The following is a 16,526-nucleotide window of genomic DNA, read 5'->3' as shown; positions in this document are numbered from 1 at the left end:
CTAAGAAAAGTGTGTGGGAAGGTTCCCGGACACTCTATGGCTGATTTTTTGCTGAGGTGGAAACCCAGGCAAACATGGGGAGAACATACAAAGTCCTTGCAGATGTTTCCTTGCTGGGATTTTAACCCAGGATCCCAGCGCTGAAAGGCTTCAGTGCTAACCACTGATCCAATGTGCTGCCGTTTACCCTCTAATATCTAACAGGCTGGAGAAACTTGCACCTACTGCTACTCTATCTTCAGCTCCTTTGTGAGAAAATAATGTATTTGGGCAGTCACTCAGTCTACCAAATAAAATTCCTGAGAAGGAAATTAGGGATGGCTTCGGTACTGTTACTGGGGGCAGTGCTAATACCATGGCGTCGTACCATAGTTTACTGGAAATATTCCAGGCTGGTAGGAGGCAAGCAAATTCCCACAGAAAAGTACCAGCATTAATGTTTAGGGACCCATGCTTGTAAAAGGCGGAGACAACACCGGGAGAAATAGTGACGGCTGGGGACCGAGTATGGAAACGAGGCATGAGGTTGTGAAAAGCTTCCACCTCCACAAGCCTAAAAGGCCACATTTCAAGTGCAAAGCAGCTGCCCAGAAATCTGGCAATTTAGTATTGCAGCCTGTGGGTGGGTGGCTGGCTGCATACTTGCGCTTGCATTTCAAGTAACAGAAAACTAAGCAGATGGTTGCCTCTATCATCATCATGGCCTCACCTCGGCACTATGAACTCTCCTGAAGGAGAAGCCAGGGCTCACCGGAGGAGTCTCCGGTTTTCTGGTGGGTCCTTCCAACCCTGCCGAAAAGCAGCCCTAGCTAAGAAAAGTGTGGGGGAAGGTTCCTGGACACTCTATGGCTGTTTTTTTTAATGTGGATCGGACGTGCTTATGCATGTTATTTCTCAAACCGGATTGCAGATCAGGCCATTTCCCAACTCTGTAGTGATGAAATTAAATGCGCAAAGAAAGATGTTTGTGTGTCAAAGCACCACCGAGAAGTGCGAGTTGATGTTGGACGGCCTGCCATTGTCTGCAAAAGCTGCTTTAGGCTTTAGAGGACTTCCTGGGAGAAATGACACCCAGAGTAGATATGGTTTCCCTCTATGCCAGTCCTTTCACCGAGCTAAAGAATATGGCTGTGGTGAAATACAACTCTCAGCAAAAAAAGCTGTGGACTGGCTCCGTACCGTCCCTGGCCACATTCACCTGTCCACGTGTTTGTGGTTAAGCGGTCCTTCCCAGTAAGTGCACTGGGGAGGGCACGGGTAATGTTGTGGGACCCGTGCTTGTGGAAGGCGGAGATGACACCAGGAGAAACAGTGGCGGCTGGGGACCGAGTATGGAACTCGGCCGCTGCCGGCATGAGGTTATGAAAAGCTTCCGCCTCCACGAGCCTAAAAGGCCACATTTCAAGTGAAAGCAGCTCTAGAGGACTTCCTGGGAGAAATTACAGCTGGGTAGATATGGTTTCCCAAGTCCTTTCACCAAGCTAAAGAATATGGCTGTGGTGAAATACAACTCAGCAAAAAAAGCTGTGGACTGGCTCCGTACCGTCCCTGGCCACATTCACCTGTCCACGTGTTTGTGGTTAGGCGGTTCATCCCAGTAAGTGCACTGGGGAGGACACGGGTAATGTTGTGGGACCCATGCTTGTGGAGGACGGAGACGACACCGGGAGAAACAGTGGTGGCTGGGGACCAAGTAAAGACACCCGGCCACCGCCGACATGAGGTTATGAAAAGCTTCCGCCTCCACGACCCTAACAGGCCACATTTCAAGTGAAAGCAGCTTTAGAGGACTTCCTGGGAGAAATGACAGCTGGGTAGATATGGTTTCCCAAACCCTTTCACCAAGCCAAAGAATATGGCTGTGGTGAAATACAACTCAGCAAAAAAAAGCTGTGGACTGGCTCCGTACCGTCCCTTGCCACATTCACCTGTCCACGTGTTTGTGGTTAGGCGGTCCTTCCCAGTAAGTGCACTGGGGAGGGCACGGGTAATTTTGTGGGTCCCGTGCTTGTGGAAGGCGGAGACGACACTGGGAGAAACAGTGGCGGCTGGGGACCGAGTATGGATACCCGGTCGCCGCCGGCATGAGGTTATGAAAAGCTTCCGCCTCCACGAGCCTAAAAGGCCACATTTCAAGTGCAAGCAGCTGTCAAAAATTTGGCAGTATAGTATTGCAGCCTGTGGGTTGGTGGGTGGCTGGCTGCATACTTGCGCTTGCATTCCAAGGAATCGGGTAGGGACAACTGAACGCTGCACTGGGACAAGGACGTGGACGGTGATTTTTGCAAGTCTGCAACGACAGGTGCATGGCGGGAGGCATCTTCGCATGCGCCAAGGATCACTTATCATGGGCACACTTTTAGACAGTGACCTGGGAGTCAGAGATGCTTCCAGAGATCTTCCCCATGCTGTTCCCATGTCTTTTCAGCACTGTATGCATGTGTCTGATGATGTGTCACACACCACATGGCCAGATAAGGTTGTAAAATGTTAAAATGACATTTCCTGGTGAATGCATTTGTCTTGGTTGAAAGCAATGCAAAAGTGCAAAAACGCATCAAAAACGCTATGTGTGAACATAGCCCAAGGTATGGAGGAGTATTTTTGGTTTTGGTTATTTATTTTGCCTTATATACAAGTCATTACCCTGGAAAGGCTGTTCCTTAACATATTTCCCAGGAAAATCCATTTTGGTTTTGTTTTTGTATGTTTTATTGTAAGTCCGTAAAATTGGCGTAATACTCTGACAACGTTGTTGACAGCAGCGATCTGGGAGTCAGAGATGCTTCCAGGGATCTTCCCCATGCTGTTCCCATGTCATTTGAGCACTGTTCCCATCGATTTGGGCAATTTTTAGGCCCTCTGCAGACCGCCGGGGGGAGTCGCCTGAAAAATGCTAGCGTTTCCCATAGACTTATATTGGGCTCGTTGCTCGGGTCAAGCACCCGAGTATTCCAATGTGCTCGACCCAAGCAACGAGTACCCAAGCATTTTAGTGCTCGCTCATCACTAGTTTTCAGTTATCCCTGTCTGTCTTTGTGTCTTGTTTCCCTTACATTTCTGTCCCATGCCTCATGGGGTGTTTTTGACTGCTGATTAGGGTTTAACAGAAGCATAGCGAGGTTGGAGACCCAGGCTCTACCATCAAGAGAACTCCTGTGATAGGGATAGTTAATGTCCCAGTTCCAGGGACAGTTTTAGGCCCCTCTCCCTTACTTCAGACCGGCCTGTGACCACTCTGAGCTGGCAGATATCATCACCAGGCAGTTAGTTAGCAACTACCTACCTATTAGTTCTTAACCCCATAAGAAAAAATAATAAAAGTCCCAGATAACCCCTTTATCAATTCTGAAAATAATTTTAATATCTAACACAATGTGAAAATCTTCTACTGCAGGGATAGGCAATTAACATTCCAGAGGGGCCATATGAGAGACTATGACTGTTGCGGAGGTTCGAACTAATATGTTGAAATTAATTCTGTTCTATATTAACATTATTATTTTCTATTAATATTAATTTTATTGCTTATTGAGCAGTTCAAAATCCATATAATTTACTGATTTTTATAAAGTTTATAAAAAGCAGTAAATGTTACTGCTCCAGTTATTCAGCCCTTGTACTATGATCAACAGCTCCCCTAAAAACAGTATGATGTCCCCACAGCCCCCACACACAGTATGATGGTTCAACAGCTTCCCACACAGTAAACTTGACCTCACAGTCACACCATGCACAGTATTATGCCCTTACAGCCCCCAACACAGTATGATGGCCTGCACAGCTCCTCACACAGTCTGAGTCCCCACAGACAAACAGTATAATACCAGACACAGTATGATGCCTCCCATAAAGTATGATTGCCCACAGAGTCCCCCACACAGTACAATCCCCCCACCACAGTATGATCCCTAACAGACCGCCAACACAATATCATGGCCCCCACAATGCCTCCAAAAAGTATGATCCCACACACAGACTGATGACACTGATGCAGTATGATCCACTACAGTTCCCTATATACAGAATGATTACCCTCACAATATGATCCCTTTTATCCACCAACACACTATGATGGCCACCACAGCCCCCAAGCAGTATAATGACCCCCACAGCACCCCATACTCAGTGTGATGGTCTCTATGGTCCCCCTGTGTGATCCCCCATAGCCCACAAACACAGAATGATGACCCCTAAAGAATGATCCACCACAACCCCCTAACACAATGTATCTCTCACAGCATCCCCAACACAGTATGATCCACCATACCCACCAAACACAGAATGATAGCCCCCACAATATTATCTCCCACAGTCCCCAAACACAGAATGATGACCACAAAAGTGGTGTTATCTACCACAGCTCTCAAATACAGAATGATGACCACTACAGTCACCTAAACACAGGTCTGCACAACTGTGTTTTAAAAGACTAGTGGTACTTCATATGCATGCTGGGAAATTTTGCTCTACTGTCTATCACATTTAAATTTTCTTAAGGCTCCCATACACATTGGGGGCCTTACAGCTCTCCTCCAACAGGTGATGTTGGAGAAAATAAGGAACCAGCATATCCAATTTTGGATGGTCAATCCTTATGTTCTCAGTGAGATAAGCCAGAAGAGTCTGACAGCAGCTCTCTTATATTGAACACTGAGATAGACAGTGAGCCCTCAGTTGGGAGAGATAGCTGTTGGCCTAACAGCTATCTATTGTGTAATGGGGGGCTTTAAGGATAATCAAATTAGCAAGGTGAGAGGCTCAATGACTAAAGCAAACAACAAAGGAGAGAGGACAACACTGGCAAGTACCTCCCATCAAGGGAAGAGCACCAGAGAGGCATCCAGTTATACTTACTCTATCTTGGGGGAAAGGGGTGTCATTCAATAAATTCTCAACCTATAAAGGAAGGGCATAAGCTGAATCTCTGCAATACTGCCCATAAAAAATCCACTTCCCGTTGTCAAACGTCTGACCAGCATCTAAAGACAAGTGGCCCGCCGTGCCTCAAACTTTTAAATACTATGGTATAGCCGCCTTATATTTATATGAATGGATTAGGGATGAATTTTGTTTGATCATCACATAACAGTGTGGAGATCACTTTTGCCAGTTGGTAAACTAGGACCACAGCTAAAAGTTTAACATAGTTCAATAATGGTATGATTCTGTCACTAACTTGACTTTCATCTTTTTTAAAAGAACCGTAATCGTAGCCTCCATCATCGTTATAGGGAGATGTCCACTCTCAAGAGCAGCATCTAAACCTTGCAGTCTGTTGATGAATCTGTTACTAGCAGCACACCACTTATGCAGTACATCACCGCTTTCCTTAAGTCTGAAAAAAAATAATAGCATTTATTCTCAAAGTAATTTACAATGTTTCTAGCATGAAAATGCCATTCTCACCATTATTTTTCCTTCCACATGTCCTTCTTGGTCCTGCTTCCTGTCTGTGCTGCTCAGGATGGGATGAATAGAGTATCACACACTCAGTTTGGTCCTTCTACTGTCGAAAGACTTTTCAGATATACTGGCATGCTTCTGCAGAGGCTGCTCTCCTCTGACAAGCAGGACAGAAATCGATAGGGATAACTGGCTGTGGGGAGAGTAACTGAGCATGTGCGTCCATCAACACTCTGGTGCTGCACATTACTATACACTTTGAGCTCCATTTGGCGCCATACTTTTTAGCTCAGTGGATCATTTTAACAGCATGTAAAAAGCAACCATTGTTAATTATTTAAGATCCCTTCAATGAGTACAATATTTAATGATGGGACAGTCCCTTTAACGTATCAAAATACCAGAAATCTGTTGAAGCTCTGAGTTACAGTAGGTGGTGCCTATTTTACATTGTACTTTGGGGTCCTATGAATTCTATGTGCACCCCTGGTGTGCTGGTTTTGAAGTGGGGTGGACACTATAATGATTGTAATAGTGATGACAAGGTAGCATCCTCTGTGTGTTATTGACTAGCCCAGGGGATGGGGGATGACTCGGTTACCCGGGCCTTTAGCCTTAAGGAGGTCGCGGTGGTCGGCTCCCGGGCCCGTACTCTGGGGTCACTCTTTAAAAAGGCGTTGATAGATGTCTAATTTATAAAAGTTTGTGACGCCACCTATGGTTTCTGATGATATTCACCAGCGCTGCGCAGTCCACTGAGGCCGGTGATAAGGCAGCTAGATGATATGGCTCCCCACAGGTGGAGCTGGGCCTCAGGGCAGTATAAGAACGGGGATGCAGGACAAGGAGACTCAGCCGAGTCAGAGCAAGAACAGGGACGGACACAAAAGTCACTTCAGTACCTTTTACTGATGGAAATTCAGGCACTCCCCGGAGCACTGTAGGGTGAAGGGTGTATGTCTGGATCCTCCCCAATGAGCAGGTTTTGGGCCTCCTGGTTCTTGCTGCTGCGTAATAAGTTTCTGACCTGCCTGGAGCTAGGCCTAACTTTGTCTCTGTCCTGCGCTGGCTGACCTTGTGGTAGGGCTTCTCTTGGAGTGCACGCTCCCGACCTACGGGGCCTATGTGTCTCCTGGCTCTGGTACGTATCAGCACTTTAGCGATCCTGGGACTTGCAGTTCTCCAGGGATTCCGGTTTATCTTACTGGGTCGTGGAGATCCCGGTAAGCTTCGGACCCGGTGTCCGGTAACTGCTTCTTCGGGGTGAGCTAATTAAGCTCCTCTGCCCCCTATGAGCTAACTCTCTACTCCTTCACCTTCGGCCTACTCGGACCCTCAATAGGCTACTCACACTAACGGCAGCGGGCCGTGTTTCACCGATCTTATGGCGCCGGCACACCTAAAGCTCACCTCACTGAGCTGCACCGAGTCTCGATCTGGATAAGCTCCACTGCAGGATAGCAATTGCAGGAGCTAGAACAGGCTTTTGTCCTCTGAGTTAACTCCTCTCAGGCTGTACTGGACTCACTGCTATACCAGAATAGACTAACTGCTCACACAGACTGTAGTCTCAAGACTGACTGCTGCCTGGCTCCACCTTCCCTTATATATCTCCCTAAGGAGCTCCCTCTGGTGGTCTGAGGTGGAAGGTGGAGATGTGTGAATGGTTATCGGGGCCTCTTGTGGAGGAATCCTTCAATACACCCTCCTAGGATCTGTGATACCGAGCACAGCTGGGCTTCACATTCCCACCTAGTTAAACTCAGCACTCCCGGGCTGAAGTACATTTTATAAAAACAGTAACAATAGTAACTTAAGCAATACTAGAACATTCTTCCCTTTATGGGAGGCACGAATCTTAAACGTTGCATAACCATAACAATTACAAAGCGTCCTCAGAATCCAAGTCTCCTTTGGTGAGGTTGTAGTTAGCTGGCCGGCTCTGGCTGTTCTGTGATAATTGATATAGAGCCTGTTACAGAAGTGATTACACAGGATGATGTTGCCACCTTGTGGCCAGAGGTTGCACCTGCGCAGGGTGTGGTGACAGAGAAAAAGACTGAGCCTCCTGTGTCCCGCCCTAGAGAGTCACATGACCAAAGTGGGAAGCAGGAAAAAGCGCGCGAAGAGTCTGCTGTGGTCTGTGAAAAGAGCCAGGACGGTGTGCAGGTCCTCGTGTGTGGCGCAGGAGAGACTCTCAACGTGATTTCTTCTATCTAACACCATATCCTCGGAGCCTTCCCCAGCTTCTGCACTGTTGAAGGATTCAGCTGTTACACTCCCTGCTACTGGAGTGTGGACTACATAAGGCGACCCACCAGAGCTTCTATCCGGATCAGAGAAACTGTAAGCGGGACCTCTGGCAAGAGGCCGAAGTATCCCTTCCTTTCTTTCCGCGAATTCTGCTGTTCCTGTTTTTTTTTCCGGCTGGGACGCCCTCCTGCAAAGACAGACAGGACTGCAACGGGGGACACATCCTTCTGGAGTAAAGGACTGGTAACGTGTGAGCAGGGACAGTGAGGGTCAGCTTATCAGTACACGTTATTACTGTGCATATTTACGGTTGACATTTATTGTTTTTCTTTGCTGTGTTAAAAATGTATACGAGTAAAGATACGGTTATCAAGATAGAGTCTGTGTGTGGGGATCTTGCTGGGCCAGATCATAGATACCAATGCGCGGCCTTGCCCGCGGTCACTTCAAGGTTCCCAGAAAGGATGTCCATCTCACAAAGTAGAGTACTTGGTGTTTTTGAGGGACCTGTCCTAAACCCTCTACGTAGGCCCTGGGGTGGCTGCAGGGCATGAAGATCCCGTGTTGGATCTCCACACGTGCCACTCCAGACAGGTTTTCCTTCTGAGGTCACCTAAAGGGCACTCCAGGGAGCGCAATTATATACAAAAGCAGTTTTTGGGCTGCACACAGTCCTCAGCCACGAAGTTCTTTGGTAAATAATGAAGTAAATAGGCAAAGTGTCCATATCACTTAAACTGTTCAAAAATAAGCAAAATACAAAATAATGTACATTTGCATGGGAAATACACAATTATGCAGTACATTACAATTTAATACTCAATACCCCAGGGGTAACTATCTACACTCTCTGAAATTTTGCTACTTTACTCAGTATACCTAGCAGGGGGTTTACCTCTCGTGCTGCGTACTGATCTGCGTAGTGCTGTGGTTGGTGGAGTGTCAGTATCTGTATCCTCAGTTATTCTACCAGTTCTACGTGTAACCATGCTGTAAAACTACCTTAACCTCTCTCTTGGACTGGCAAGTCTACCATTGGCTGGGCCCTCTTGCTCCGCTCCTGCCGGGGATCCTTCATCCGGGGATGCTTCTTGAGCTGGCTCTTCTGCAGCACTTACAGGTACAACTTGCTGTGGAGGGTTTTCTGGCTGTGCATAGAATTGGAATACTGGAATGATTACTGCACCTCCTACTTGAGGCCAATCAGCTGGGAAGTCTCCAAGGTCAGTGTGTATCACCGCTTCTTTAGGTTCTTCCTGGATTGTGAGAGGCACTTTTTCTTGGGATTTCAGTAATTCTGGACACAACTTTAAGTGGTCCCTGGACACTGTAGCAGATGTTTTTCCTCCATCACGACTAATTATACAGGTCTTTTTGTTGTCAAATCTTGACGGTAACACAGTGTACGGGTCTTTTTCCCACTGGTCGTCGAGTTTGTGGTTGCGTCTTTTCCTTTTCAATACTGTTTCACCAGTTGTGAAAGGTTCTGCTGGTGCGTTTTTGTTGTAGTGCATTTCCTGCTTTTCTCTCACCCGAGTAAGACTGTCCTTGACACAAGCTTGTACCCTTCTGTACTGCTCTTGTCTGGTGGTGTCCCAGTCCTCAGTGGTCATATCAGCATCAGGTTCAACAACACCAAGCTCCAAATCCATGGGCAGCTTTCCTGGCCTTGTCCGCATGAGATATGCCGGAGTGCAATTGGTGGAACTGACTGGTATATGATTGTACAGATCCACTAGGTCAGGTAGTAGGTCTGGCCACTGGTTTCTTTCCTCAAGTGGTATGGTCTTTAGCAGGTCGATGATGATGTTGTTCATCTTTTCGCAGAGACCGTTTGTTTGTGGGTGGTAAGGTGTAGTTCTTATCTTTTTACACCCGTAGAGATGGCAGAACTCTTTGAACAATTCAGCCTCAAAGGCCGGGCCTTGGTCAGTTAATACTTGCTCAGGGTAGCCATGGGGTCTGCAGAAATACGCTTGGAACGTCTTTGCTGCTGTCTCTGCCGTCAGGTCTTTGACGGGGGCGACCACCAGAAAACGTGAGTAGTGATCTACCATGGTCAGAGCATAGGAGTACCCTGACCTGCTGGGGGACAGCTTGACATGGTCCAGGGCCACGATCTCCAGGGCCCGAGTCGTCTTGATGGGCTGCAGGGGTGCCTTCTGGCTGCTGAAGTCTTTCCTTCTTAGGCCACAGGGTCCACAGTCCCGGCACCACCTTTCAATGGAGCTGCGCATTCCCACCCAGTAGAATCGACACTTCAGCAGGGTCTCTAGCTTTTTCCAGCCAAAGTGCCCCGCCTGATCGTGGTAAGCTTCTAATACCATCTGGATGTCTGTCTTCGGGACCACTATCTGCCATACCATCTCATGGGTTCTTGGATTAACGTACCTCCGGCACAGCTTCTCACGGTAGATAAACAGCCGGCTTCTCTCGTTCCACAGCTGCTTTGCTTGCAGAGACGTATCCTTCTCCAGGGAGGCACCTTCTTGGGTTATCAGCTGTTTGATGCGGCTGACAACCGGGTCGCTGTCCTGGGTCTCTTTCCAGCTATGGTGAGGAAGGGGGTTTAACGTCTTTTCACGCGGCTTCCTGGAGGCTCGTTGCTCATGGATCATCCCACTCCGGTGAAAGGCAGGTAGCTCTATCTCTTCCGGGTCATCCACTTCTTCTGTGTCTGACTGGTGAAGCATCCTAGACAGGGCATCGGCATTGGCGTTCTTGCGGCCCGCCCGGTATCTAATTGTAAATTGGTAGTTTGACAGCCGAGCCATCCATCGTTGTTCCAGAGCCCCCAACTTAGCTGTTTCAAGATGGGTCAAGGGGTTGTTATCAGTAAAGGCAGTGAACTTGTTGGAAGCCAGATAGTGCTTGAATCTTTCAGTGATGGCCCAGACCAAGGCCAGGAACTCCAACTTGAAGCTGCTATAGTTCTCTGGGTTCCTCTCAGTCGGACGGAGCTTCCTGCTTGCGTATGCGATTACTTTCTCTTGCCTATTCTGCTTCTGACTTAAGACAGCGCCCAGGCCTTCGTTGCTGGCATCCGTATACAGCAGGAACGGTTGGCTGTAGTCAGGGTAGGCTAGGATCTCATCACCTGTCAGGATCTCCTTCATCTCCTGAAACGACTCTGCTTGCTCCTTACCCCAGTGGAATAGAGGGTTTTTGCCTTTGGGGGACTGCCTTACCAGGAGGTCTTGCAGAGGAGCTGCTTTCTCTGTGTAGTCCTTTACGAACCTCCGGTAGTATCCTACTAGTCCCAAGAACTGACGCACCTCCTTGAGATTCTTCGGCTCCGGCCACTTCTGGATGGCTGTGACTTTCTCCGGGTCTGGTGCTACGCCTTCCGGACTGACAATGTGTCCCAGGTACTGTACCTTCTTCTTGAGCAGATGGCACTTTGAGGGCTTCAACTTCATCCCGTACCGGGACAGTGACTCAAATACCTCTGCCAGGTGTTTCAAGTGGTCCTCGTACGTTCTGGAGTACACAAATACGTCATCCAGGTAAAGTAACACAGTCTCGAAGTTGCGGTGTCCCAGGCAGCACTCCATCAATCTCTGGAACGTTCCAGGAGCATTGCAGAGTCCAAACGGCATGCTGTTGAACTCGCAGAGTCCCATCGGGGTGGTGAAGGCCGTCTTCTCCCGATCCTCCTCAGCCACAGCTACTTGCCAGTATCCACTAGTGAGGTCAAGGGTGGAAAAGTAATTTGCAGACTTCAAGGCAGCTAGTGACTCCTCTATGCGTGGTAAAGGGTATGCATCTTTATGTGTAATGCGATTTACTTGACGGTAATCTACACACATTCTCATGCTCCCGTCCTTCTTCCTAACCAGCACTAGGGGAGCCGCCCAGGGACTACAACTATCCCTTATCACTCCCGCCTTCCTCATGTCATGCAGCATTTCTTTTGCCTTCTGGTAGTGAGCTGGGGGTATAGGCCTATAACGTTCTTTGATTGGGGAATGGTTGCCTGTGGGGATATGATGTTGAACCCCCTTAATCCTCCCGAAGTCTAGTGGATGTTTACTGAACACCTGCGAGTATTCTTGAACCACCCGGTGTATACCCTGTTTTTGATGGGCAGGAGTGGTGTCTGTCCCAACATGGAGCTGTTGACACCAATCCTCCACCTGGGTTGCAGGGTCATTATCCTCTACTTCGTCTGGTGAGGTTAAGGACTCCGCCTCATGGATGCAGTTATTATTGACAGCATGTAATTTGGCAATAGTGGCATAACGTGGCAGTTTGACCTCATCTTCCCCTTGGTTAAGAAGACGGACAGGCACCCTCCCATTACGTACATCTACCACTTCCCTGGCGGTTAAGAGCGTGGGTCTATGCTCGGAGCAAAGGGGTTCTACTACCGCCTGGTAGCTCTGTCCTCTAAGACCTATGGCAGCTCTACACCAGATGAGCATTTCACTCATTGGGGGGATGACAATGGGTATGGGGTCTGTTACCCTCACGTTACCGATTTCACCATTTGTCAACCTTACTTACTGTTGATACATCAGGACGCGGATCTCCTTCTGCAGTGCCCTCCTCTGTCCTGGTTTGGCAGTGTCGGCGATCTGTTGGAGCAAGAACACAACCTCTCCCAAACAGTTACCAACAATGTTAGTGCCAAGTACCATATACGGATTAGTGTCATCAGGATTGGTCTCTACTATAATTAGTCCCTGGTCCTTCAGCTCCACTCTCCCCACTTTTACAGTCACATTCTTAACCCCGAGTAGGTTAAGGGGGAGTCCATTTGAGGCATATACAGACAAATTTGGAGCTGGCGGACGTAGATCGTCCTTGGACCAGAACCTCTTGTAGAGGACTTCAGGCATGATGGTTACCTGAGATCCTGTGTCCAGCAAGGCATGCGTCGGGATCCCGTCCAACACAATGGACAGGAAAGGTCTTCCTCCGACGAACCTATTGTACCAGTCTGATGGGCCTGGTGAAACTACTCCTGGGTGGCGGCCCTCGAACCCAGGGTTTTCTCGTTTAAAGGACAATTCTGAGCGATGTGTCCGGTCTTACGGCATCGGTAGCAGATTGGTTCTCTCGGTGGACGGCGTTGGTCACTGATCCTCGGCGAGGGTGGTGTTGGCCTCCTCCTCCTCCGCATCCAGGGGACATCCTCAGGGCTGTCGGCTAGCAGGATCTTCCCTCCTTCCTCAGGCTCCGTCCGCAGCTGCAGGGCACTCAGCACGGTGGTCAGGGTTTTGCTCAACTGACGCACCTCAGAGCTCAGACTGTCCAGTTCTTTAGGGGACGTTGCTGGGACTTTAACTTCAGCAGCCACTGGGGAGAAGGTGGGTGTAGCAGGCACTGGAGTAGCCCCACCCTGGTAACGTTGGATGGCATTTGTTTCCAGGGGCTGCAGTCCTTTTATAGCCATGTCCTTGAGGTTGTCAAAGGTGGCATCTGGATGATCCAGGGACCACCAACGCACAGTCCTGCTTTCCTCTGGAGACTTCAGTCCCTGGACAAACTGTTCCTTCAGCATTTTGTTCTCATTCTCAACGCTGGTTGGACTAACCTGGTTCAGAGCCCGCAGGGCCCCTTGGAGACACCAGGCGTAGTCCCGAACATTGTCCTCTGGTTGTTGGGAGCAGCTATAGAACCTCATCCGGAGGTCCGCCTCAGTAAGGTCCTCAAATACAGTCTGTAGTTTTTGGAATATTGCGGACACTGACTCCTGGTCTGCGGCTGACCATGTTTCCACTTCCCGTTCCGCAGCACCGGTCAGTTGTCCTAATACAACGGCAGCTCTTTGTTTGCTGGTCATACAGTACATGTCCAAGATACCACATATCTTCCGTTTGAATCCAGACAGGGTATCTGGTTTGCCGTTGTACTGGGGAAGCCACTTTGCTCCAGGAATGTACGGTAAAGTCATAGGAATCACAGGTGTTACAGGCGCTGCTGGTGGAGCGGCGGCTTCTGCCTGCCCATTATCGGGCGCGGGCTGAACTTCAGGGACGTTGACCGGTAGGTCGGCGTTCTGCTGCTCGACGGACATCTTAGCGCCCCCCTAGTTAACCGTGGCCTACCTTCTGGCTTTTCTTCCGGTAGGCCGCAGCTCCGCAGGTGACGGTTATCTTCAGGACCTTGCGTCGCTTGCGTCCTACGTCACAGCGTTCAGCGATGCTCCGTACAGGACCTGGCGATTCCTGATTTGACGTCGAGGCGTGGGGCGTGTCCGGGACTTCGCGCTCTTTTGCAAGTACGCCCCTTATTTTCCCGCGGTTACGCCCTTCTTCTCGCTCAGCAGCCCAACAATGGCGGCTATCTTCACCACAACTTTACGTACACAGTTCAGAATAAAGGCAAACAGTACCCGGTGGCAACGGGCAAAACACTTCGTCGTTGCAGCGGGCACACAATCCTGTTCGTGACGCCAGAAAGAGATGACTAGCCCAGGGGATGGGGGATGACTCGGTTACCCGGGCCTTTAGCCTTAAGGAGGTCGCGGTGGTCGGCTCCCGGGCCCGTACTCTAGGGTCACTCTTTAAAAAGGCGTTGATAGATGTCTAGTTTATAAAAGTTCGTGACGCCACCTATGGTTTCTGATGATATTCACCAGCGCTGCGCAGTCCACTGAGGCCGGTGATAAGGTAGCTAGATGATATGGCTCCCCACAGGTGGAGCTGGGCCTCAGGGCAGTATAAGAACGGGGGATGCAGGACAAGGAGACTCAGCCGAGTCAGAGCAAGAACAGGGACGGACACAAAAGTCACTTCAGTACCTTTTACTGATGGAAATTCAGGCACTCCCCGGAGCACTGTAGGGTGAAGGGTGTATGTCTGGATCCTCCCCAATGAGCAGGTTTTGGGCCTCCTGGTTCTTGCTGCTGCGTAATAAGTTTCTGACCTGCCTGGAGCTAGGCCTAACTTTGTCTCTGTCCTGCGCTGGCTGACCTTGTGGTAGGGCTTCTCTTGGAGTGCACGCTCCCGACCTACGGGGCCTATGTGTCTCCTGGCTCTGGTACGTATCAGCACTTTAGCGATCCTGGGACTTGTAGTTCTCCAGGGATTCCGGTTTATCTTACTGGGTCGTGGAGATCCCGGTAAGCTTCGGACCCGGTGTCCGGTAACTGCTTCTTCGGGGTGAGCTAATTAAGCTCCTCTGCCCCCTATGAGCTAACTCTCTACTCCTTCGCCTTCGGCCTACTCGGACCCTCCATAGGCTACTCACACTAACGGCAGCGGGCCGCGTTTCATTGATCTTATGGCGCTGGCACACCTAAAGCTCACCTCACTGAGCTGCACCGAGTCTCGATCTGGATAAGCTCCACTGCAGGATAGCAATTGCAGGAGCTGATCAGGCTTTTGTCCTCTGAGGTAACTCCTCTCAGGCTGTATTGGACTCACTGCTATACCAGAATAGACTAACTGCTCACACAGTCTGTAGTCTCAAGACTGACTGCTGCCTGGCTCCACCTTCCCTTATATATCTCCCTAAGGAGCTCCCTCTGGTGGTCTGAGGTGGAAGGTGGAGATGTGTGAATGGTTATGGGGGCCTCTTGTGGAGGAATCCTTCAATACACCCTCCTAGGCTCTGTGATACCGAGCCAGCTGGGTTTCACATTATCATGTGGCTTGTGACACTAAAGGATAAATGGGCAGAGCAGAGTTGTGATATATGGATCCCATAAGGGAAACTAATGGAGAACAAGTTCGATTATAAAAGCAGCTGTATGTGAGATGAACTTCCTACATTTTACTTGGAAAAGCTATAGGTCCATATGTATTTGTTAAGTTGAGCACTTTATAATGTTGACACGATGACTTCTTAGCTTACCTGGGATAAGAAGATAAGGCTAATAGAAGTGAGTCTCTTTTATCTCTAGGAGAGAATTGTGAGCGTATATATCTATGTATATATACAGTGAAGAAAATAAGTATTTGATCCCTTGCTGTTTTTGTAAGTTTGCCCACTGACAATGACATGAACGGTCTATAATTTTAAGGGTATGTTAATTTTAAGATTGAGAGATAGAATATCCCAAAAAAATCAAGAAAATCACATTATATAAATTAGATAAACTAATTTGCATTTTGCAATGAAAAATAAGTATTTGATCCCCTACAAACCATTATGAGTTCTGGCTCCAACAGACCAGTTAGACACTCCTAATTATCTCGTTACCCGTATTAAAGACAGCTGTCTTACATAGTCACCTGTATAAAAGACTACTGTCCACAGACTTAATTAATCAGTCAGACTCTAACCTCTACAACATGGGCAAGACCAAAGAGCTTTCTAAGGATGTCAGGGACAAGACCTGCACAAAGCTGGAGTGGGCTACAATACCATAAGTAATACTCTGGGTGAGAAGGAGACAACTGTTGGTTCAATAGTAAGAAAATGGAAGAAATACAAAATGACTGTCAATCGACATTGATCTGGGGCACCATGCAAAATCTCACCTCATGGGGTATCCTTGATCATGAGGAAGGTGAGAGATCAGCCTAAAACTACATGGGGGAACTTGTTAATGATCTCAAGGCAGCTGGGACCACAGTCACCAAGAAAACCATTGGTAACACATTACGCCTTAAAGGTTTAAAATCCTGCAATGCCTGCAAGGTCCCCCTGCTCAAGAAGGCACATGTGCAGACCTGTCTGAAGTTTGCCAATGAACACCTGGATGATTCTGTGAGTTATTGGGAGAAGGTGCTGTGGTCAGATGAGACAAAAATTGAGTTCTTTGGCATTAACTCAACTCGCCGTGTTTGGAGGAAGAAGAAGGATGAGTACAACCCTAAGAATATCATCCCAACCGTGAAGCATGGTGGGGGAAACATTATACTTTGGGGGTGCTTTTCTGCAAAGGGGACATGACAACTGCACTGTACTGAAGG

The sequence above is a fragment of the Phyllobates terribilis genome, unplaced genomic scaffold (assembly GCF_046119375.1).
Source record: "Phyllobates terribilis strain yellow unplaced genomic scaffold, ASM4611937v1 Scaffold_1__5_contigs__length_1240528914, whole genome shotgun sequence".
NCBI lineage: Eukaryota > Metazoa > Chordata > Amphibia > Anura > Dendrobatidae > Phyllobates > Phyllobates terribilis.
Note: the sequence above shows the minus strand (reverse complement) of the source record.